Source organism: Gopherus evgoodei, chromosome 12 (genome assembly GCF_007399415.2).
Source record: "Gopherus evgoodei ecotype Sinaloan lineage chromosome 12, rGopEvg1_v1.p, whole genome shotgun sequence".
In the NCBI taxonomy this organism is placed as follows: Eukaryota; Metazoa; Chordata; order Testudines; family Testudinidae; genus Gopherus; species Gopherus evgoodei.
Window position 1 is genome coordinate 18,440,160 of NC_044333.1, and position 25,159 is coordinate 18,465,318.

The window sequence follows — 25,159 nt, forward strand, 5'->3', positions numbered from 1 at the left end:
AGTATATAATATTTTCTGATAAGCTACTTTCTCAATTATTAGGCTTTCCAGTAGTTGAAGTAACTATTGTTAACTTGTTTATTTTTCCAAGTTTCTTTTTTAATCAGGTCCAGTTCTCTATGTAGTCATAATTAAAGATGCTTCTTACAGCATTTTTCTTCTGTATAGTAAAGATTCAAAGGTGCATTAAGTCAATGTTCAGTTGTAAAGTTTTGAAAGAACAACCATAACATTTTGTTCAGAGTTATGAACATTTCAGAGTTACAAAAAACCTCTGTTCCTGAGTTGTTGGCAACTCTGAGGTTCTACTGCAGCTGAACTGCTCAGTAATAGTGACAAAAATGTAATTAAATTTAACATCTTAGTAGGGGGGGAAGTATCAAAGAAACCCACCAGAGTACCGTTTAACTTCAAAAAGGAGAATTACGCAAAAATGAGGAAGCTAGTTAAATGGAAATTAAAAGGAACAATACAAAGGTGAAATGCCTGTAAACTGCAGTCAATCTATTTAAAATCACCATAAGAAAGGCTCAAACTAAATGTATACCCCACATAATAATAATAAATAACAAAAATAATAAATCATAAAAAAACACAGGTTAAAAAACTGCCACCATGACTAAATAGCAGAGAAAAAGAGGCAGTAAAGGCATCCTTTAAAAATTGGAAGTCAAATGCCAGTGAGGAAAGTAGAAAGGAGCAAAAACTCTGGCAAGTCAAGTGAAAATGTATAATAAGGCAGGTCAAGAAACAATGTGAAGAGGAACTAGCTAAAGACACAAAAACTAACAGCAAAATTATTTTGAAAAACACCAGAGGCAGGAAGCCTGCCAAACAGTCAGTGGAGCCGCTGTATAATCCAGGTGCTAAAGTAGCACTCAGGGAAGACAGAGCCATTGCAGAGAAGCTAAATGAATCCTTTGCATCTGCCTTCACTGCAGAGGATGTGGGAGCGATCCTCTCACCTGAGCCATTCTTTTTAGGTGACAAATCTGAGAAACTGTCCCACATTGAGGTGGCAAGGTGGATGAGGTAATGTCTTTTGCTCTGGAAGTTCCTAAACCTCCAACTGCCAGAAGCTGGGACTGGATGATAGGAAATGGATCACTCGAAATTACCCTGTTATGTTCATTCCCTCTAAAGCATCTGGCACCAGCCACTGTGAGAAGACAGGATAAGGGGCTAGATGGACCATTAATCTGACCCAATATAGCTGTTCTTATGTGCTCTTATGCAAAACCTCCAGTCTTCCTTTTTCTTTCTCAAGGAAAGCAGTTCTTCCACGTTGTTTTTTTTCTTTACACTGCTAGCCATTCCAAGCAATTTCCCTCAAATTACAATGTTTGCTGCATCCCACAGAGTACTATAACTGGTAACTCCTATATCATTTAATATCACATATTCCAGCATTTTAAATCTGTGACACTGATGTTCTGATGTAGAGTATAATTTCATATTCAGTGCTTTCCTTGTTTTTTCCATATCTACAGTTTCTACAGCAGCTCACATTAAGGCCTGTTCTGAAAAAATAATATTGTCTATGCCAGTTTTATAGTCTCTATATAAAGGTTTACAATTGACAAACATAAACATTATATTCTGGAATATGAACACTGACTATTCCAATATATTTTCTAGTCTTTTCTTCCAAAATGCGATTATTTCCACATATCAACCAACTGCATTTCAGAGACTGATTTTGAAGATTGCTTATCATATTTTCCTTCTTTCCACATATTAAAGTTTTATCAGACTTTCTGCGTAGCTCTAAGTCTGACTTCCCTAAACAAAAATAAGATACCCTTCAACTTATGGAGTAAGGTCTAAAAGAATACTTTTAGTAAATTCTTTGCTTGTTTCATCAGGGTATAAAGATTTATTAAGATAGTTCCTTGTCTGTTTATATTTCCAGATACAGGTACATCTCTACTCTCTTTGTCAGATAAAGATGGCATAATTTAGAATGAAGAGTTTTCTATTTTCTCTTTGCTTTTTCCTTTGATAGGATGCAAAATATACTCTTCAGTCCAAGTTTTATTTTAATTTAGCTGATTCATCACCTGTGAGATGATTCTTTTGTATGGCTACAGTATCAGGAGGTAGCTTCTTAAGATAATTAAGCACCTTCTTTCTCTTTAGCATACTATTATGGCCATTAACATTCCAGGAGACTATTTTACAAGTACTGTTGGTTCCCTTTATGTAGGAGAGTAGATAAAATAGAATTTAACACACACACAGTACTTGCCTAAGGTATGTGCAATGGAAGAGAAATAATCTTCCTCATGTGCTGCATTTGACTTAGATTTGGCATTTTTAGAATTGCCAAAGCACGTAATGTATCTCTCTCTCTCTCTCTTTCTGCATGTGTCTGTGTGTGTGTCTCTGTGTGTGTAAACCCTTCAGCATTCCAGCCCTTCAACAGCAGTAAATCCTGCCAATGAAAACTAGCTAGATACCCAAGTAGAACAAATCAACAGGAAATCTCATGAAAAAATTTCCACCAAAAAGCTACAGATTCCCCTACCTTCCCCACGATACACACTTTGTGAGTATAAATTTCCCATATTATATGCTTGGGTAGTCAACGAGGTGAATCTAAGATAAGATTTTAAAGGGAAAACAATTAGCAAATTGTATGCAATTGATATTCCACATATGAAGTTCTGCTTTCAGTTTGTACTGTTTTGGGACATTCTTTACTGGCCTGTATGCTGCATTTCTTAATTAACTCCATCTGCTGAAAGACTGGTCTGGCACTTTAACTGTGAAGAGTTCCTTTATATAAGAGTCATGCTGTATGGTAAGCTAAGAGATTCTACTTGCCTTGCAAGAGCTACTGTAGAGTAGTAACAAAAGTAACAGGGTCAATACCAATTTGTATTACAAATGTCCAATTTTTGCTGATGTTGAGGCACTGTAGAATATCCTGGCCTACGAATGTGATCTTGTCATAAGTTTTGCATAGTACAATCCACCATGCATATTCCCATACAATATAGGAAATTTAAGTGGGTAATCTTAATCAGTAATTCCAGTTGTAATTCTATGGGTCAAGTTAGCTGGATGATTACGGTAAATCAATTACTGTACTGGGAAGTGAATATTATAAAGAAGATGACATCTACGGTGGGCTGAAATGAACTGGAAGCGTAAATGGACCTTGTGAGTTGCAAGTGATTAAAGTAAGCTGCACATACCCTTAGTTTGGCAACATGTTCAAGAATTCTGTTTAAATGTGAAATAAATATAAAACCAGGAAAATGTTATTGTATTTATTATTTATGCAGTTTAGAGCCTTATATTGCACCACTGAAGTCAATGGGAGATTTGCCATTGACTTCAAAGATCAAACACTTAAAGAACAAAGTAAAGAAAGGGCTGTAATGTCCATGCAAAGTGATCACATTGGTATTGGATACATATCTGGTCAGTTGGTTTTGTGTTTGTGTAGCACTAACAGCATGCCAGGCACTCATTCTAGAACAGAAACCGTGCTATTCCACATTAATTTGATCATTCTCATTGTGTACTAAAGTTAGCAATTCTGTCTAGCTTTGTAATGTACTTTTTTATTATATGTCGTGCATGGGAATTGAGTAGCATCCCTTTAAACAATTTGTGAGCACTTGAATGGCCATCCCTGTCTTCTAGGCTTGAGAAGGCACCAGACCTGTGCCAAAGCTGCAGTGTCTATACGTAGCTAGGCCATGCATGCTGTAAATAGTAAACATGGATATTTTAATCCCACTCTGCTGGTGTGGTTCCTTCCTATATGCATGTTGTGTAAAGAGCAAGACACATCATCCTTATGCCTTTAATAAAAGCTTGAAGTTTTGGGAAGTTGGTTTGGATTGGAGTGATAAGGGAAATTCTGCCTTAGTGGAAGCAGGTACAGCTGCAACTTCATTCATCTCAGTGAAGATACCAGCTTATAATGGGACTGAATTTGTCTATGTTTCATTGTGCCCATTAGTAGCCTGGCTTATCCATGATATAGACTACAGCTAAAAAGTTTTCTTATGTATAGTATCTCCTGCCAGTACTTTTAATGTTCTTCTTCTTATTAAGTGCGTACCACTTGCTATAGAAAAACATTTGACCAGTTTCTTAAACAGTATGGCTCAAAATCATTCTCAACGTAACTTATTGACTGCAGTGAAATTACACCAATGATAAATTTGGACCCACTTTGATTTAACAAATGCCTCTTTAAAGACAAGCCACGGGTAACACCATAAACTGCATTCGCTAATCATGAATGAGAAAAGGAGTCCAAAAACAACTACTCTGGGAGTGTTAGGGCATCACCATTACTGATTTTTCATGAGAAAGGGCTGACCCAGTTTAGTCACTAAACCCAGGAGGGGGTTCATACCTGGGAATCTCAGATTGAGGGAAGCATCTCCCACTCTCTCTAGTCCAGAGTTAAGCACCTAACTCCTTTTGAAGTGTGAGACTTAGGCCACACCCCTCTTCTCACTCACATTCTGACTCACTCACTCACATTCTGTAGTGCAATGTTTGTCAAACTGGGGTCGCCGCTTGTGTAGGGAAAGCCCCTGGCGGGCCGGGCCCATTTGTTTACCTGCCCCATCCACAGGTCTGGCCGATCGCAGCTCCCACTGGCCACGGTTCACCGCTGCACGCCAATGGGGGCTGCTGGAAGTGGCGGCCAGTAAGTCCCTCGGCTCGCTCCGCTTCCAGCAGCTCCCATTGTCCTAGAGCAGCGAACCGCGACCAGGGGGAGCCGCAATCAGCCGGACTTGTGGATGGGGCAGGTAAACAAACCAACCCGGCCCACCAGGGGCTTTCCCTACACAAGCGACGACCCCAGTTTGAGAAACACTGATGTAGTGGCTAGCATAGGTGGCTCCCTGCTCAGTGTGCTGGTTTCTGTGAATCCCTAATTATCCCCACTCATTGTACAGGAAACCTGGGCACCCAACTCAGAGTTGTGAATTCCATGATACGATGCCTAAATGTTCACCTTGTGAATTTATCTGTAAGTGCCTTTCTGCATCTGTAGGTGCCTAAGTACCTTTACAAAATCTGTCCCCTAGTAAAGTAGTTATATTATCACATTTTACCTGCTTTATTGAAAGTGTCTTGCCATATGCAAATTTGTCTTGACAAAAATTAAAAAGATTGCACAATTTGTCTAGCTTACTGCCTGAAGTTTCAAAGGAAACTTAACTAACAGTCTGCGTTGCTTGGCATTGATTCAAATGTAGTAACAAATGAAAAGCAGTCTGAGAGCTGGAGATTTAGAGCTCTAGGTAGAAAGACCTTTCACAGAGGTCTGTTTAATCAACCATCTATTATTTAACTTCAATTTTTAAAATAATTTTTAGGGAACTGTAAAGATACATGGGCAAAATGCTCTTTTGATCATCTGGGGAATGCCAACATCCAAAGAAAAACATCAGTCCAGAACTAACTGTGAAGCAGTCCACTACCTTTTTCAAAGGAGACTAGAGGAGCCTGACCTCTATGCCCAAGGAGATAAGTAAAATCCTAAGTCAGGGTCCAGAAAGATGCTGTAACTTCATTTGCAAAACTTCATCTCTAGCACAGCCCATTGTGGCAAGGAAGCTGCAAAGAATCTGAGAGTATCTAGGTTGGACCTGTGACCACGGTTGAGAAGGTAGTTGAAAACTTGATTCCAGCTAAACCAGTTTCTGCAACAGGACCAAACTATGGAGAACCACATTTAAGAGTCCTATTATAGGCTAGGTAGGGATGGTGTAAAGATATACACTGTCTCTGCTGGTTTGACCTCATGTTTGCTAGCCAGATATACTCAGAAAACTCTTTAGCTGGAACCATGTGTAACCTAGAATCATAGTATCAGAGGGGTAGCCGTGTTTGTCTGGATCTGTAAAAGCAGCGAAGAGTCCTGTGGTACCTTATAGACTAACAGAGATATTGGAGCATGAGCTTTCGTGGGTGAATACCCACTTCGTCGGATGCAATCATAGAATCATTGGGTTAGAACAAGGGACCACAAGGGACAGCTAGCCTAACCCTCTGCCAAGATGCAAGATTTGTTGTGTCTAAACCATCCAAGACAGATGGCTATCCAGTATAAACACAGTTTCCAAACTTGGGTAAAGCACCAACTTTGATGTAGGGGCCTACAAAGGAGATGATGGCTTATGTGGCACCAAATAATTGTGTCTAGCATTGTGTGGATAACTGTGTGAAATAATGCTGGGATTGAATGTGTCTCTTGTTGTCTTTGTATTTGGTTTTTGTTATTTGTTAATACTAATAAAATGTAGGATCTGTTAAGACATGTCCAGGATGATTTCATACCTCTCAGAGGTAGCTAGGATATATGGACTAGTCACTCGTCGTTTGGTTGTGTAGGAAGGGCTGATGATTGTGCGGGCATGGTAAACTTTCTTGATTTTAATGTTATAATCATACAATCTTAAAAATCAGAGATGCAAAAAGTCTTCTTCTAGTACATCACCTCCCAGTACATACAATTAATTACTGAGCTCTGGATTCAGTACAGCTTCTAATTGCATTCTAGACTCATTTAATCCTCCCTGCCTTAGAGGGCAATCAGCAGTACAAATGTTGGGCTAGGTTGTTTTATGGGTATATTAGTATGTCTTGTTATATTGCACAATACTGACAGGTTTTTTTAAGCCAATTGTGATATATATTGGTGGAGAAGTGGTGAATACATTTATCTTGTATAACTGTATACATGGCTGCTTCCCTGGTTTCAGGTATTACTTGTGCCTCATTTTACAGAGCTAAAAAGAAATCAGAGTGATTAAAAATATTAGATATCAGTGCTTCTCAAAGAACCCAATTCAGTGGTTTTCCAACTTTTATTCAGCTGACAACTTTGCAGGAGAAATATTGACCCATCTCCTCTCCCAATCCCTCACTTTGTGGCTCTCAAAACATTGTATTCTGTGGACCACCGGAAAAGACAACAGGCCCTGGTTACAGAACTGTTGCTGCAAAGGAAGAGAGCTCTAACTAAATTAGTCTGTAGTTACATCAAAGAATTCCCTCATTAATAAATCAATAAATGTCATATTTAAACAGATGAAACACTAACAACAAGCATTCTGCTTTTAAATTGAGTGTGATGGATGTTATATAGAGAGTACCCTTCAAACACCTTAACACCAGTCTGTAACATTCTGAAAATGCTTCATTTTTTGAGGCCAAAATTTCCCAAAAAGGTCCAAAGGTCGAGTGAAGTTTATTCATCCTGATTATGTGAGAGTGGAGGGGGAAGGTGGGAAATACAGTTTCTTCTTTTGTTTTTTGCTAATTAAGAACTGAGAAATAACTGAACAAAAAAAATTTCAAACTTAGAATGTGGCTAGTCCTCCATGAGGAACAATCTTTTAGCTAGGGATCTGATCCTACTCTTACTACCATGAATAGTGCTAACTGTTATTAGTAGTCCATTGACATCTTAGCCAATGTTAGTTAAGCTAAGAATCACTGCTGGAAAGTTTCAAGCAACAGATATTTATTTTAAAATTTAAAGTCAGTGGGTCTAATCTGATTGGTGCTTCTATGTCTGTTTTACCTTAGTTTAAAAAAGCATGAGATTACTCGTAATAGGAAGCACTAAAATCACTCGTAAGGATCTGGGAGAAGATCTCTTCTGAACCTTCTCAGTATACTAAAGATTTTAACAGGACCTAACGAGGTCATTCCCACGATGACATGCAGGTGGCAGAGAAGACAGTACAGTCTCCCTGCTGCCACTCTCGAGCCACTGGGACAATGTATATTAGGGAGAATGAATCATCTGAGCAAACATGACAGGATGTGACCCGCAGTGTTTAGCATTTAAAAGGTAACAGTATAGTATGTTATACTTTTTGTTGTAAATTCACTGTAATGGAAGAACAAAGATGCAATATGTGTGTTCTAACTGTTTGCTTCTGTTTGCACTGATCATTGTTAATTAAATTTGCACTCAGGATAACGTTTTGGAATATAGTAGTAGCTATATGAGCAAAATAACATTTTAATAGCTGTACAAGATCCATTACAAGCACATTATGGAAACAAATGCCTTTTAATTAAACTTCTCTTTTAAAGACTCTAGCTAGATAGCTCTCTGTATTTGTAACTTGTTATACATACAGTCATGCAAGAAAACTTTTGTAAGCCCAATAGAGAAGTGCTTGGTTTTAACAAAACTAGAAATTGTAGGTACTCTGCTTGCAAAAATTTTTAACTGAAGTAAATTAGGTATTGAGGCACTCAATCAGCTAAATCCACAGACTCAACACATTTTAAAATACATTTGTTATAATTCACTGGATGCAAACTTTGTGTAACGGTGAACCTTAATTGTCTAAAGTTTGGTCCATTTTCCGTTGTGGCATATTTAATATGTGACAAAGCATGAGAAGGCAGAAAGGTAGACAGTAAGTCAGGACTCTGACAAGGGGCACTTGCTTCTTAATGAGTAAACCCTAAGTCACCTAGTACATGTGATAGTCAGAAAGTTACACTGCTCTGTGTAGATGGTGGGATGGATGGGGGAAGCATTCCATTTCTCTGCTTCCTGTGGCAAGCAGGTATATCCTACTACCAGCCACCGGGGATAGATCATGTGAAGCGTTGTGAGATCAACGTCCTATGAAAAGGCTGGTTCTAGCTGAACAATCCAGTTCACTAGCTGTTCTGTCCAGCTGAAATAGGAAGTATTTCAGTGCTTACCTGCACCTATCCAGTTCAGTGGACACACACAATCAGGTCCTTTAAAAATACACACAACCTTATTCTGTCATGTTGATTTAAATTTGTGGGGTTGATTAGCTAGGTGTTCACACTCAGAAGAGCTCATCTTGTTTGGTTGCCCCTCTTTTTTTCCATTGCTCTGTGGAGTATCCTGCTGACCTCTGCCTCTCCCACTTCCTTTAGCAGTTGAGATTATACCATCAGTTTACAGCTCCTTCAGCATTTAAAAGAACAGCAGAGTGATGTCAACATGATCCACTCTGCCCAGTCTCTCTTTTTTTTTTTAGAAAAAAAAGTCATTGATCTCTTTGTTTATGCTGTGAAAGTGGAAGAAAAAAGGCAAGTTGCACAGAATCTGCTCTAGTAAATAACAAGTGACAATAAGTGCCTTGTTTATCCCAACAGGACCAGATGAGAATGTCAGTAGCTGTTGCTGAACTGTCATCAGCATTCCATTTTTATGTAACAGATTTTGGCTCTCTCTTGCAAGTATGTTGTGCAATCTATGGGGCTGGGTTTTGGCTTTTGGAACAATAAATTTACATAACATGGTTTCTAATCCAATCTCCCCTTCCTGGCTTGAAAGAATATCTTTGTGAGGATTTTTCCATAATAAAGCTTCCAGATTCCTGTGCAATTGTTTACCAAAATAACAGTATCCTAACTCTTAAAGAGATAATACAAATGCACAACTGGTTTTGTTTGTATATGGGGCTGCTATTGTTCACTTTTAAATGATACACCATTTTGTTGTTTTCATATCCCATTTGTGGGATGAAATAAACTTTTTCACACCACACTAACTGCTGGGGCCTTTTACTAGCAGAATCGTCTCAATTGGCACTGCATGGAGGAAACTGAATCATGCCAACTAAAATTATGATCATCCCAGTCCTCAAAAGCTTGTACAAATACCCTGGATAGGGAGAGACTCACTTTTCATCCATGCTATACTTATGAAAGTATAGTTCCCAAACTGGCAGCCACAAGGAACCCCCATTTCAGTAGTGGAGGCCATTGATAGTAGCATGATATGTTCTGCTACATTACCACTCTGTGCTGACAGGGCTCTGTGGAGATTCCTTGAGGGCCCTAGGGAACTGAGATTTATTGCAACTTTGGGCTATACATTCTTCCTGCTTTAACAAGAAACCTCTCTAACTCCTTCACAGCACACACCACCCAGCTTCTGACTTCAACTTTTACAGGCGTGAATACACCTTACTTCCCCCCATCGCCGCCCCAGTAGCATGCTATAAAATTTAAGCAGGTAAAGAGCGAGGGTCTCACCTCAGCCCAGCTCCTGCTCTGCAGTGTGGCCAGTTTGCTACATATAATCTAGGCAAAACAGTCCTTGGGCTACTGTAAGCAGCCACAGGAGGCTCCCCCTAGCATCAGATAAGCTTCTGCTGGCATAGAGTTAGTGTAATTGCTTCTGTGCTGCCCTTTTCTCCCCTAGTTGCCAGGGTAAAGGGCCTGGGTCTAGGAAAAGGGTGTGTGGCTGAAAATCTCCTTGGAAGCTTGAGATGGGAAAGATTATCTTTCCCATACCTGAACTGGCCACTCTATCCCCTATCCACTATAGAAAAATTCTCACAACTAGTCCCTGGGTTGGGGGCCACAATTTCTAGGTGCCCAGCTTTTAGGCAGCTGAGGCTTGAAGTGCAGAAAGTGCAAAGCAGCACCACGGATCCCCCCCTACACACACACACTTCTGTCACTGTGTTGTTGGGGATCAGCCCCTCTGAGAATCATTTTGATACTGATGAGTTAACATTTACAGAAGTCTGTGTGATATTTTGGGGATTGACTAGCTGCCATTGCTTCAGAAAACTGCTGTTCAACATGACTTGCATGAAACTCAAAGAAATCTGCAGCCATAAGTGATGTCTGCAGCAATAAACAATCATTTTTATTTCCTTTCGCAGAGTTCCCTGCTTTTAAAAGTTGTATATCCTCTAATTCAAAGGGGCTTCAGATTTAAAAAAAAAAAAAAAGAATGAAAAACATTGCTTGGAAAAAAAATCCTTTTAATGGATAGTGAAAGATGCCAGAATGCTAGTCATGGACTGAAGTCCTCTGTTTATTTACAGAACAGAGACAATATGGACAGTAGCAATGGAAGTTCCTACACTCCCCCACCAATGTGTGTCAGCACGCGGGTATGTGCTATTAAGTGCATTGCTTTCCACAATCAGAGTGCATACTGACAATGCCAAAAAAAACAGGTGGTATACAAGAAACATCCCCGTCTATATGAAATCTTCCTTCCTATGCCCTCTCCTCTCCCCGCATCCTTTTTCTGCTCTTCTTGATATCACCATCACCTTCCCTGTCAGTCCAAGGCACAAACTAGAAGTCATCTTTAACGCCTTCCTCTCCCTTGCCCCGTACATCTGGACTGTGTTCAAATCCTACCATTTCTTCCTCCACAGCTTTTATAAGATCTGCCCTCTTCTTTCTGTCCCTATAAACTCTCATTCCGACTCTCATTGCCTCCCATCTTAACTATTGTAACCTCCTCTCCAAACTCCCTGACATCCTTATTTCTCCATTCCAGCCCTTCAAAAATACTGCTCACAAGGCTCTTCACTTGAATCATGAAGCACCCATCTTCTTTGGATCCCTCCTCTGGCTTCCCATTTTTCACCACATTGAGTTCAAACTTGTTGTCCTCATTTTCAAGGTCTTACAGCACTCTACCTCTTCCTATTTATCTGCCCCTGTTCCTTTTTTGCATCACTCAAGTCTCCTCAGCTCTATCCAAGATGCCAGCCTTGACACATGGTTAGTCTGCTCACCCCTAGAACTATCTCCACAATATCATTCTCACCAGCTCCTATACATTGGGTGACTTTCTGAAGTTGTACTACACGGTCTCTACCCTCTCTGCATTCAGATGCCTCCGCAAGACCCATTTCTACCAGGTCACCTATAAGAAAATTATTTCCTTTTGCTATTCAATATGGGACTTCATCGAGCAACATTTGGATGCCATTTTGATGATGTTGGTTGTGCCTTGACAACATAACATGGCAGAATATAAGAAGATTGTCATCACCTACCCCAGCTTTCCTAGACTTATCTGCTGCCTACCACACCGTGTGGAAGAACAGCCTTCTTCTGAAAGCTAGCAAAATTATCCCATGCAATGCAAGATAAAATTCTTCTGAGAAGTTCTGTCAAATAATAGGGTTTGCATTTTCTTTGGTGACCAGGCCAGTAGGTTACATACTCTCAACAATGGTTTACCACAGAGATCAGTCCTAGGATTCAATATCAATACCAGCAACCTTCCTCAATCATCCTTTTGGAAATTTGCCTATGCTGATGACATTGCTCGAACTGCACATGCACAGGATTTAGTTACCATAGAACAAATCGCATTTCTGACATTCGTGGCTAAAACCGAACCCCAAGACTGTTGTGGGCGTTTCATTTAAACAATCAAAGGACTACTGTGGAACTGCACCGGGGCTTCTGTGACAGCAGATAAAACACTATCCCACCCCCAAAACATCTTGGTATGACATTAGACTGACATACCACCAGCACTTGAAAAATATCCACAACAAAATAAAGATGCATGCAAATCTCATCCAGAAACTGGCAGGAACAACTTGGGGAGCTGATGCAAGTACTTGGGACCTCTTCACTGGCCCTCATGTACTCCACCACAGATCTCCCACACATCACTCATCAATTCTCAACACTGCCATATGGATCATTATGGGCATAGTAAAATCAACACCACAACCATGGCTTCCCATACCACCTACACCAAATTTGTCATGACATGAGAATTCTTCAGGAGTCCTATTATATTCTAGGGAATAAAGATCTCCCAATACATGAGGGCCTAAAAAGCATACCAATATTCTGATTTAAATCTAGAAAACCTTTTTGGCTTTCAGTGCAAGAGCATGAAGACTCAGGGGGTTTCCCCTGAAGATCAGTGGCAAGCAGTGGTGGATTTAGAGCTAGCGGGGACCTGTGCGCAGCTTTTTGTGGGGCCCCCCTCGGGACCCAGCCAAGAAAAAGAACATTCTCTCTTATCTCCCCACCATTTTTCATTCTTTTTTTTCCTTCATCGTCCTCTTATATTATAAGTAATGGGAAGTAAATGAAAATAAAGTGAGGTACCTTGATTGGGGTAGGGGGTTGCGGTGTGGGAGGTGGTGCAGGAGTCGGGCTCTGAGAGGGAGTTTGGGTGCTGGATGCGGGATCTGGGCTGGGGCAGGAGTGTGGGAGAGATTGTGGGGATCGGGCTCTGGGAGGGAGTTTGCATGTTGGGTGTGGGCTCTGGGCTGGGGCAGGGGGTTGGGGTGTGGGAGGCAGGCGGGGGCGGCTCACCTTGGATGGCACAGCTCCCAAAGTGACTGGCACACCCCACCCTGGCGGTGGCTCTTACGCAGGGCAGGGGCAGGGGATCTCCACGCAGCGCTGCCTGTTTGTTTAATGGAAAATCCGCTCCTGGTGGCAAGCAAAGTGAAAGGATGCCAACATCCTGAACAAACATCTCATTGAGGACCCAATCAAAGAGCCTCGTTGCTTTTCCCTCCCATGGTCCATTTTTGAACTGCATTTGCACATCACATATCAGAGGAACCTACCTCCTCCATACATGGGGACTGAGATACAGTCGTATTTGCGACTCTGGAAACTGACTTCAAACTGTGGAATATCTTGTCAGCCAATGTTTCAAATGATCATACCCTGGTAGTATCTCTGCCATCCACTCTGCAACATCTGAAGCAATCAGCTGGATCACCAACTTAGACTTGAACATCTAACTTTGCTGTTTTAAGTCATAAGAAAGAAGGCAGTTTACAAGAAATTAGCTCTCTAAAAGTGATAATGCAGGGTAGGGCTAGGGTCCAGACTGACCTAGACAAATTGCAGGATTGGGCCAAAAGAAATCTGATGAGGTTCAACACTGCACTTAGGACTGAAGAATCCTATGCACTGCTACAGACTGAGGACTGACTGGTTAAGCAGCAGTTCTGCAGAAAAGAACCTGGGGATTACAGTGGATGAGAAGCTGGATATGAGTCAGCAGTGTGCCCTTGTTGCCAAGCAGGCTAATGGCATATTGGGCTGCATTAGTAGGAGCATTGCCAGCAGATTGAAGGAAGTGATTATTCCCCTCTATTTGGCGCTGGTGAGGCTGCATCTGGAGCATTGCATCCAGTTTTGGGGCCCCCACTACAGAAAGGATGTGGACAAATTGGTGAGAGTCCAGCTGAGGGCAACGAAAATGATTAGGGGCTAGGGCACATACTTATAAGGAGAGGCTGAGGGAACTGGGCTTATTTAGTCTGCAGAAGAGAAAAGTGAGGGGGGATTTTATAGCCTTCAACTACCTGAAGGGGGTTCCAAAGAGGATCCAGCGCAGCTGTTCTCAGTGGTGGCAGATGACAGAACAAGGAGCAATGGTCTCAAGTTGCAGTGGGGGAGGTTTAGTTTGGATAGTAGGAAAAACTGTTTCACTAGGAGGGTGGTGAAGCACTGGAATGGGTTACCTAGGGACATGGTGGAATCTCCTTCCTTAGAGGTTTTTAAGGGCTGGCTTGACAAATCCTGGCTGGGATGATTTAGTTCAGGGATGGCCAACCTGTGCTTCCAGAGCCACATGCGGCTCTTCAGAAGTGAATAAGTTGCTCCTTGTATAGGCACTGACTCCGGGGCTGGAACTACAGGCGCCAGCTTTCCAAAGTGCCAGGGGGTGCTCACTACCACAAAACAGCTGATTAGGAGGTGCGGGGAGGGAGGGAGAGGTGCTGATGGATGGGGCTACCGGTGGGTGGGAGGCTCTGGGAGCGATGGGGAGAGCTAATGAGGAGCTGCTGACATATTACTGTGGCTCTTTGCCAGTGTACATTGGTAAATTCTAGCTCCTTCTGAGGCTCAGGTTGCCCACCCCTGATTTAGTTGGAATTGGTCCTGCTTTGAGCAGGGGGTTGGACCAGATGACCTCCTGAGATCTCTTTCAACCCTAATCTTCTATAATTCTATGAGAGACCAAAGGAGACATATTTTAAAAGATTTATACACTAGCTCAACACCACTGTATTACCAAAATGTGCCCAACCATTATGCTGACTACTTTACATGTATGTAGTTCACCTTTGCCTTTACCCTTTCCTGTTCTGTCTTTTTACACTACAAGTTCTTCAGGACAGAGACTCTGACTTCCTGTATTGGTACAGCACCTAGCACATTGCAGGCAATAGCAGAAACTAAAAACAACAAATTATGGTAACACGAACAGGAAAGCTGATGGGTTCCCCAAGTTTAGAAATCTTAATTTTCAGTGTGTCAAGCAGAAATATCTTCAGGCATTTCTTAGCTATCACCTTTAACATGGTAGTTAGTCCACTAGATTAAAGCAGTTGTCCCTCTTTCTAGCACCTGAGTGATTTTCTTAAATTCCATAGCTTTAAATATTTAATTTGACATGTTTCTCAGATTTACAGGTATGAAACTATTTACCTGGTTCATTCTGTCAAGTATCAGGGGGTAGCCGTGTTAGTCTGTATCCACAAAAACAACAAGGAGTCCGGTGGCACCTTAAAGACTAGAAGTGGGTTTTTTACCCACAAAAGTTTATGCCCAAATAAATCTGTTAGTCTTTAAGGTGCCACTGGACTCCTGATTCATTCTATTTACTAAAGCTTGGCTAAGTGACTTACATTTGGTTTCAATTTAAATGACCAGAAAGTAGTGTTTTAATATGAACTGAGGAAAGTTTTCTGAATCAAATTATTTCAACCTCCTTTTGGTTCAACCAAACTAATGTAAAACTGGAAGCCACTGCTGACAGGAATTCTACAGATCAATGTCTTGAAATATCTGCAATTTAAGCTTCCTAAAAATTCATAAATGTATTATATGAAAACATTGAGAAATAAGATCAGCAATTCAAGATAATATTCAGAGCACTCTGGATTTGATCAAGCTAAATCCATCTACTACCCTTCAAAGTATCTCCAATTGTTTAATTGGAAACAGATTCTAAAACATCAGCTGAATATTAGTTATGCAATATGGCTAGAGGTTATTGGTGGTAGTGGTTAAATCTGTTTTGAGAAATCCACAAATCAAGGACTTATAATATCTCAAAGGCAGAACATATACCATTACATTTGATTTGGCTAATCTCCCCTGGGCAACCCAGGTCTCCATCTATAAGCAAGGGGATGGAAGTTGGCCTACAACTTAATAAGTAAAGAGAGAGATGGGTAATAGGGTTGAATCAGAGGCGTCTAAATATGTCACTTATCTGGCAGTGTGCAAATCCAGTTTGATCCTAAAATAGTTCAGGATTTTTGGTACATCAAACTGCACCCTCCTAACAGGACCAGATCCTGCACTCCAGGCTCAGGCAAAATGCCCATTAACGTCTAAATTTTAAGAGAACAAGGAGTACAGGATCAGGCCCAGAGTAATAAATAAATAAATCCAGGAGGTGCCACCATACACCTACCAATTTAGCAGTTATGGAGTGAAGGCAGAATTGGCAGGGCCATGTAAATACAAAGTAACTTGAATTCTGTCTTTTCTATTTCCATAGGCTCCGTGATTAATAATGAAACCTAAAACTAAATATCAAATATGTTGGGCTCTGGATAAACACTGGATGGGCAAGGTCAACCATCCTTGAGAATATCACTTTTATCAAAACTAATTGTCCCTTAAGTATTGGTAGACAAGTAGCTATTTGATACCACTGGTTTTCCTGCCTGCATGTAAACAGTCTCAGTTCATGCCCCCCCGCCATACAGACACACAGTAAACATTCCAGTATTTAATCCTTTGTGTTTAGAGAGCAGACCCCTTTACACCAGACAAACATAAAATGTATAATAGTCATGAGTTATTAGTCACTCTATTTCCCATCACTGTATGTATGTTTGGTTAAAAGATATTTTACACAAAACAAAATTACAAAACAAAAAAAAGCAAAAACAAAACAAAAACAACTTGTCTGATTGGATTATGTAGTTACACTGAAATCAGGGATAAATCTGTGTGAGCAGAAGAGCTATATGATTGTATATATAATGGAAAAAGAGTTTCTGTTTGTTGCAAAAAAAAAAAATGAGCAGCTTCAGAAATAGCCCAGACGATCACAGTTAACTCTATTATATTACTGAGAAGCTAATGTATTATGAACAAATGCCAAGATATTTCTGTGTAACACAGAAGAGATGAAATGGAAATTTCTATTTTGGGGATCTGCTTTATAGTGTACATGTAATAAACAAATGCCTAGATAACAAGGAGTGCATAGATAGCCTGAATTCTTGTTTGAATTGGATCTTATCATTTGTGTGGTGGGGGGGGGATTACATTCTACCTTCCCTATCATATTAGAAAAACAATGATAACTTAAATGATAATGTCGTGTTGCTTCCACTGTTTTGCAAACATGAGTTAGGCTGTGTATTCCACATGTAGTTCACCATATCAAAACTAGATTAATACAGGCCCAGAATGGAATGTCAGTGGAGTTCCATAAAATTATATGCATGCAATGGTTTCTTTGGGTTTGAGTATATAATGACATGCCTGTGAATTTCCGTGGGGCCAAACGTTGGTCGTCCTGTAGTCAGTGGGAGTTATGCACAAGAGGATCAGAATTTGGCTCCAAAATTCTTACTATATGGTTGAATAATGTGAATATTTATTGCCAGATAAAAGTAACTTCAACTGCATTCCGTAATGACATGAAGTCGTAATTTCTTTGTTTTCCACATTGGCTTCTCAGACTGATTTCCCCAAAGGGTCTTCATACTTGCTTTTCCTGTTTAAAGGTGCCAGTATCAATTAAAATATTTACAGTACTTTGGATTCCATTTGTGCTGCTATGACGAAAAGAATGTTTATACATCTCTATTTTAAAGGGTATATAAATCTCCCATTCTGGATTGGCCACTTGTTAATCTTACAGAAAATAAATCTGGAAATATCTCTATCATGCTCATGTGCCAGGGAGTGGTGGGGCAGGAGATATCTGATTTCCATAGCAGGTCATGGCATTTTAAGAACCTAGTGTCCCCAGGGTTTCCGGAACTGGTTAAGTTATTGTTAGGCTTCCATCTCCAACAATCAGCTTTGAAATCAATGAACATATAAGCGAGAATTATAAATTTTGTTATCTGTGCCTAGACCATACTACATTAGCTTGGACCTCTTGCTGTGGACCTTTCCCCTAGGCATCTAATCACTGAAGCATACAGTTGCAGGACATTTTGTCCCCAGAATTTGCAGTTCTTAACTCTATACCCTAAACGTAGTAAGGGAATGAAGATATTGTCATAATGAAACATCAGCCAAAAAACACTGCGTGACAAGACTTGTTTCATAACAGCAGGACTGTAGGGGATGATACAATCCATTGAATCCAAGTATGTGTCTGAGGTAGGATTTCATATTTTGTAGTTTTTCAGTTATGCAGCTGACTGTTAATCTAACACATTCCTGTAAATTGCCTGCATAACTTTCCCAACACTCATACTCTCCATAATTCCCACATCTCCAAAATTTCCTTGGCCGCCTCCCCACGTGACTGTATACACAATTGTTATGAGAAAGAGTTAGAAAAATGTAACATTCCTCACCATTGCATCCCTTTTCCATCTTTTATTCCTTAGCCTGTATTGCCTGCCTATGTAATGTGCCTCCACTTTTAGGTCATGGGTAAGATCTTGACTCCATTGAATTCAATGGGCATTTTGCCATTGATTTAATTGGAGTCAGGATTTCACCCCTGAATGTTATGAAGGCATAAATATAGGACGAGCCTGCCTGCTGCCCATCATAGGACTTAACAAGGGCTGGCATGGCTGGTAATCCCACAATAAATCTTGAGAAGAAAGGAAGCAAAAGCTTTCTCTGACTGGCTATCTCTGCCAGAGCTCATGATTCTGGAAATGGTCACACACTCAATGTACGCTATAGCTCCTCTGAGACTTTAGTGTGTTCTCCAATTTGTGCTAAGTATGCCGTCTGTGTTATCCATTTGTGAGTTAGATGCTGTATGTACATGCCCTGTGGAGCTTCTGATCTAACTATACATGATATTCCCTCTGACTGTAATGACATTTAGGAGGGGAGTGGAGGAGGAAAGCCAAGAGTGACAGAATCAAAGGGTAAGGCTAAAAATTACTTTCATTTCATTTTTAGTGGCTTGTTTAGAGAGGGTGAGGAAATGGGGCGTTATTTGTAGGAGGTGGCTGAGGGGATTTATCTTTAAGCAGCACTTCTGGGATTTGTTTGTATAAGAGCTACACTGAAAGATTTGTTTCTAGGTATGGTTTTCTGTACATAAAAAGATGTAACAATAACATTCAGTTTATCTCATAACCATCATTTCTTCTGGTGTCTATCAGGAAGCCCCCAAACTATTATCCCAGTATATCTGTAAGAAACTGGTCTTTTTTAGATACTGATGGTATCTGGCATTTAACTGGATCATGGAAATTCTCCAGAGACCCTCCAACAGCAATATATTCTTTTAGCTACCTGGTTACCATAACAAAATGACTGAGTTTAATTACTCTGGTCATTGAAGTAGCTATTGTAGGTGTCAAGCCAAGATGGACCATCTGGGATAGCTTCATAGACAAGTTCCAGTGACTTGCTAGAAACTTAATCTGCTTTAAGGTGACATGCTTTGCCTGCGGCCTGAGCAAGTGTAGCTGGAGCATGTATGTCTGAACCTGCAGCTTCCTTTCCAGTTAAATGGACTTTGTTGTTACATGTTCAAACTGTTTGTAATATTGATGCCTCCCATGCACCAATTGCGTTAATAGCAATGGGGCGTTCACCCACTGTATGTGGAAATGATTCTGGTCTATAGGAAGCTATAATTTCTATGTCAAGATGATTGTCCACCATAAACCCATTCCCTTAGATGTGTCTCCTGTCATCTATCTGCTACTTGAATTGCTCAGCATCATTTCCTGCCCAGTCCTTATTCCCATATAAGTCGATGTGGGTGCTCAGATTGTTTCTAAATAAAGCTAAGGACATTGGCGATTGTTGCCACTCACTTATATGCAAAGCATGAACCTCTCACATGCTAATTGCTTTGGCTAATCAACAATACTGTTGTTCCATAGACTACAAGTAAACAAAATATTTCTATCTCAGTTTATGTATAAAACTAACTACAAGACATGTTAGTCAATTAATGGTGCAAGCCTCCACTACGTTAGATACTGAATTTCAATCTATGAGCCACTGAGGTAACAGCAATCCTCTGCAATGATGCAGATCCCAAAGCCATGGACAAACTGTATGAGGGCTGGGAAATGAAGCATTTTCAGTTAAAGAGATCTAACTGAGGGAGAGTAGGCAAATCCAGAGTCTGACCAGCTGTAGGAAATACTGCAAAATCTTCTTGGAAAAGGTCTTTCCACCATTAGAGCGATGCTGATACTCTCATTGGCCCAAAAAGTGCTAGCTAAACAAAACAAAAGAGAGAGCGCGCGAGAGATCCTGAAATAATCTACCTACAAAAATAAATTAATAAAAATCCTACCACAAGCAGAGTTGTGATCCTTGAAAGGGAGACGTGCCACATACTTCATGGAGTCCAACAGGGGCTTTGCTATTGCTATTGATTGCATGTAGACAGTGCTCAGATATATGGTGGTGAGCAGCTGTGTAGAACCCTATGATAGACAGTCAGATCCTGAGGTCCTAGCTCAGTTACTACTCAGTCCTTTTTCAGGTGAAACTCAAAGGACCTCAGTATCTGACCATGAAATTTACAGCACAAACTATGTAAAAATCTGAAGCCCTTACAGTTACACTAGCATTAATTTAGCACTTTTTGTTTACGATTATGATTAGATTCTGTTAGATCTGCAATCCTGGTTTTCATGTAGTTCTGATAGTTTTTATCTTTTGTATTTAATTTATGTTGGAGTTTAAGGCTATATGCACAGATCTGCTCTTTCATTTCTGACAGCTCCTTCACTTCCCTTTCCTGGTTCCCATCTAGTAATGAAAACGTTTCTAGATATTTTTCCTCAATGACAGCTGGAAAATGTGCTCTCCAGGAACTAGCCACATGCAAGTAAGGCTATAATCCCAACAGAGCATCACACATAAGGAATGCAGAAGACTGCAACTGCAGAAATCACTTCAGGCATTGACTCAATAGATAGTAACCTAGGGTGCTGTTCTTCTGAGTGGTGTTATGACTTTATAAGTTGTTCCACAGAAGTACTATCCTGCTGCAGCTGGAGGATGACTGGCCACAATAAAGTTCTTTACCCCAGTAAGGTGGAAAGGAAAGAGATGGAGATGGATGGTGATGGAAAGGAAGAAAGATTTAGAAAGAAGTGAGGAAACAATAATGAGGAAATCATAGTGGAGCTAAGGTGGGGAGACAGCAAGAAAGGAAAAGAGGAGAGGAATAGAGGAAAAGGCAGCAAAGAGGGATAGAGAAGCTACCAGGTGGGAGAAAGAGAGACTGATTGTGAAAAGCCTGGAAAGGGCAAAGAGCTGGAGATTCCTTTTGTTGGCTTAGAGAAAGAAACCAAAAACTTCCAATATATCTAGGGCTGACCCAGTGAAACTGTTTCTGATTCATTCTGCTGGGCACAATGCGTTTAAAAAATAGCCCAATCATAATGCACCCTTAGGCTTGCTGTTTCTAGAGATGATTTTTTAATGGCTGTGAGGGCTCAGCACCTATGAAAACCTGGGTCCTAGGTGTCTTGAAGTGGACATGACAAAGTTAGAGGCACTCCATAGTTAATGGAGCCACTCAGATACTTTGGCCTTAAAACATAGCTCTTTCCCAGTAAGCCACCTACACAAATGTAGACAAATCCAAACCCAACAGAAAATATAAATATCATGTGACATGATTCACAAAAACAAAGCACAGATGTCAGCTTGTTAGTGACAATTTTCATTTAACTAGTTCTTGGGTTTCCATAGTTATGAGCACCATTACTAAGAAAATCAGAAATGGCATCATACTTTCCCTTCCCCCTTATTTACTGATATTTTCAGTTCAGTATAAGTGCAGTGCAGTAAATTTCCATATGTGAAAGTGCAGGTATTTTTAGGTTGTGGATGGTAATTCCTGTCAAAAAGATTACACTGAAGCTTTTGTTCTGTAGTACTTGCAGCCCTAAAATATAGTCAATATCCTTCTGCTTTGATGTAAATCCCAGCCCATTATCTCAGTTAACAAGTGAAACATTTCAAAGGTCCTACTACCAATCAATTTTCTGGAACTGAACATGAATGAAGATTAATTAAGCACTAAGACCTCACATGGGTGCTGGGAGGTTGGAGAATGATGAGGCCTTGCTTCAAATTGCGATGCTAACTACCAGCACTACCTACCAGGGAAGGTTTTATCGCTTTCATTAAAGGATACTGCATTTGGAACAGAGTCAGATAATCAGCAAAAGAGCTGCAATTTGAAATGAGGAGGGTGTCTTGTTACTGCCTATAACTGGGATTTTCAAAAGGGCCGAAGGGAGCTAGGTACCCAACTGCCATGGAAGTTAAATGGGGATTGAGTGCCTAACCCCCACAAGCCAATAGGCTAGGATTTTCAAAGATGCCTCTTTAATCTAAGCTACCCAGATTTTACACAGCAATCTTCTCCATGTATCTGAGTGCTTTCCTGGGAGTTTAATGCCCCTGTCTCAGCTAGTGAGCATCGAAAAGTATCTCAGAACAATGTAAATCTGGAATAATTGTATTGACCCCAGCCTGTAACTCCACTGACACATATTTACAACAGTGTGTCACTAACAACAGAATATGGCCCATAATAACTCAGCCATATGCCAATTACACATTCAGTATCTGCTCTTGTTTACTAATATCAGCTTTCTAAGATTTGAGCAAGGTGAAAAGTGAGATGGTGATTTATGCGTGTACTCAGGACCAAGCAAGTCCCACTGTTAGCGGGGGCTAACTCTGGTAGAATGGCACAATTCTAAAAGAAGTCTCCAGCGGCAAACTAAAGGAAACAAGATCTACTCATTGCATCTTTTCTATTGTTGCAAGGTCTCTGCTTTGTACCAAGTTTGTTGCAGGATACATGAGGCTGCCCAGATTACCTGCATATTTTCGGCTAAGAAGTTATGGTTTAATTCTGATAAACTTTAATAGAATTGGTATGTAAAATAAAGACAGTTTCCCGCATTTCAAGAATATTTTTCTTTAAAGACTCTGGGCCAGATCCTGGCTCATACTACTGCTACACATTTCACTGCTCTGATGATGCAAATGTGCCAGAAATCAGTTCTAACCAGACAGCTGAAGATTTCTGTGATATAGAACTGGTGCAGCAGTAGGGGCATGCCAAGGATGTGGCCAGTGAGAGGGGACGTGTGCCAAGGAGAGGTTGAGTAATGGCCATTTGCCTGAATAAAGACTGAGTAGCACTTCTGGATTTGGCTTACAACGAACCAGACCCAAAAACTATTTTAAGGGCAAATACTATGAATCATCCTTGAAGTTATATCTCTCTGACAGACCACTACGTAGATTGGTGGCTGGTGTTGGGGTGTCTTTAAAGAAGTGAAATGTAAAGTTTAAATACAAAGAAACCTAATATGTTATTTGAATTCTCAAAATAGTTATATTTTATAATGTTAGGCCATGTCTTGCATTCTTCGACTTCAGCTAAGACAAACTGAAAGTTTAGAAGCATAAAGGACACTGGGCCAGACACAACCTTAGGAAGTGTGAGCTAGAATCCTGTTATACTATGAACCCAGGAGAAAGGAATGGGCTCAATGGAGATGCATGTCAGTTATGAGCCCTACCCTAAAGTCCACACAGGCAAACTTCCACTAATTTTTATTAAGTCTGGGACTTAAATAGATATCATTAGCTGCAGCTCACCAAACTGTGAAATGTTTTGCCAGCAAAGAGAGACTGAAGATGGCTTCTGCCATCCAGTAATTTTGATGGTGGATTTTTAAGTTGAGCTATTTGTCTTTGCAAAGCTGCAGAAAATTCCTATTAAAAGCATCTGTGTGAGTTTTACCTGCAGAAGAACTGCAAGATTTTTGGTTAATTGGATTACTGCAAAATAGCAGCTAAGTTACTCTGGTAGAGGGACAAAATGGTAGGCTATGTAAGCCAAGTTTTCTAATGTAAATTCAACTTCTTACTTAAATTCATACATATTTCTCTTACCACAAATCTGATTTGTGGTCCAAAGAAAGAAAACTATAACAAGAACTTTTTTTTAAATTAAAAACAACTATAGTTGGAACCATATGATTAGAAGAAGAACTTTATTATCATTTTCATACATGTCTGGTATTATTCAATATTTTCATTAATGACTTGGATAATAGAGTGGAGGGTGCTTATAACATTTATGGATGACACCAAGCTGGGAGGACTTGTAAGCAGTTTGGAGGACAGGAGTAGAATTTAAAACAACTTTGACAAAATGGAGAATTGGCTTGAAATTACCAAGATGAAATTCAGTGAAGACCAGTGTAGGGTATCACACTAGGAAAAATCAAATTTACAACTACAAAATGGGGAATAATTGGCTAGGCAGTAGTGGTGCTGAAAAGGATCTTGGGGTTCTAGTGGATCACAAATGGAACATGAGTCAAGAGTGGGATACACTTGCAGAAAAGACTAATATAATTTTGGGGTGCATTGACAGGCGTGTCATATGTAAGACATGAGAGGTATCTATCCTGCTCTACTGAGCACTAGTGAAGCCTCAGCTAGAGTACTGTGTCCAGTTCTGGGTGCCACACTTTAGGAAAGATTGGATAAATTGGAGAGAGTGCAGTGGAGAGTAACAAAAATGATAGAAGGTTTAGAAAACCTGACCAGTGAGGAAAAGTTAAAAAAAAACAGATATGTTTAGTCTTGAGAAAAGACTGGGAGGGACCTGATAAGTCTTCAAATATGTTAAGGGCTTTTATAAATTGCTCTCCATGTCCACTGAAGGTAGGACAAGAAGTATTGGGTTTAGTGTGCTGCAGGAGAACTTGAGTTTGGATATTAGGAAAAACTTTCTAACTATAAGAATAGTTAAATTCTGGAATAGGCTTGTCATAGCATTCCCTCTCAGATCTGAACCTTAGAGTTCAGAAAATGAGATACTAGCGCCTGAAGCCTCTAAGCCTAATTACCAGCTTAGATCTGATAGCAGTGCCACCACCCAAAAATATAGTTTTTTGGGGCACTCTGACCTCCCCAACCTTCCCTGGGGACCCCAAGAACCCAGATCCCTTGGATTCTTAAAACAAGGAGAAATAAACCATTCCCCCACATCTCCCCCTCCCAGAATTTCTCTCCCTGGGCTATCCTGAGAGATACTGATCCAACCTCTTAAATCACCATACAGAGAAGCATCTCCCTTCCCTTCCACAAAGAGGCAAACAGATTCAAGGAAAACAGA

General features: G+C 40.3%; 1 long non-coding RNA gene across 3 annotated transcripts in view; it reads left to right on the forward strand.

Moving 5' to 3' along the window:
* The window catches only part of LOC115660167, a 70,845-nt gene that overhangs the window by 14,123 nt on the left and 31,563 nt on the right, over positions 1-25,159 (forward strand). The window contains exon 2 of one of the 3 annotated variants that reach the window (XR_004002763.1): positions 2,407-2,548. The exons of the other annotated variants lie outside the window; for them this stretch is intronic. This is a non-coding gene — a long non-coding RNA (uncharacterized LOC115660167). The remainder of the gene's footprint in view (positions 1-2,406; positions 2,549-25,159) is intronic. 3 annotated transcript variants of the gene reach the window in all.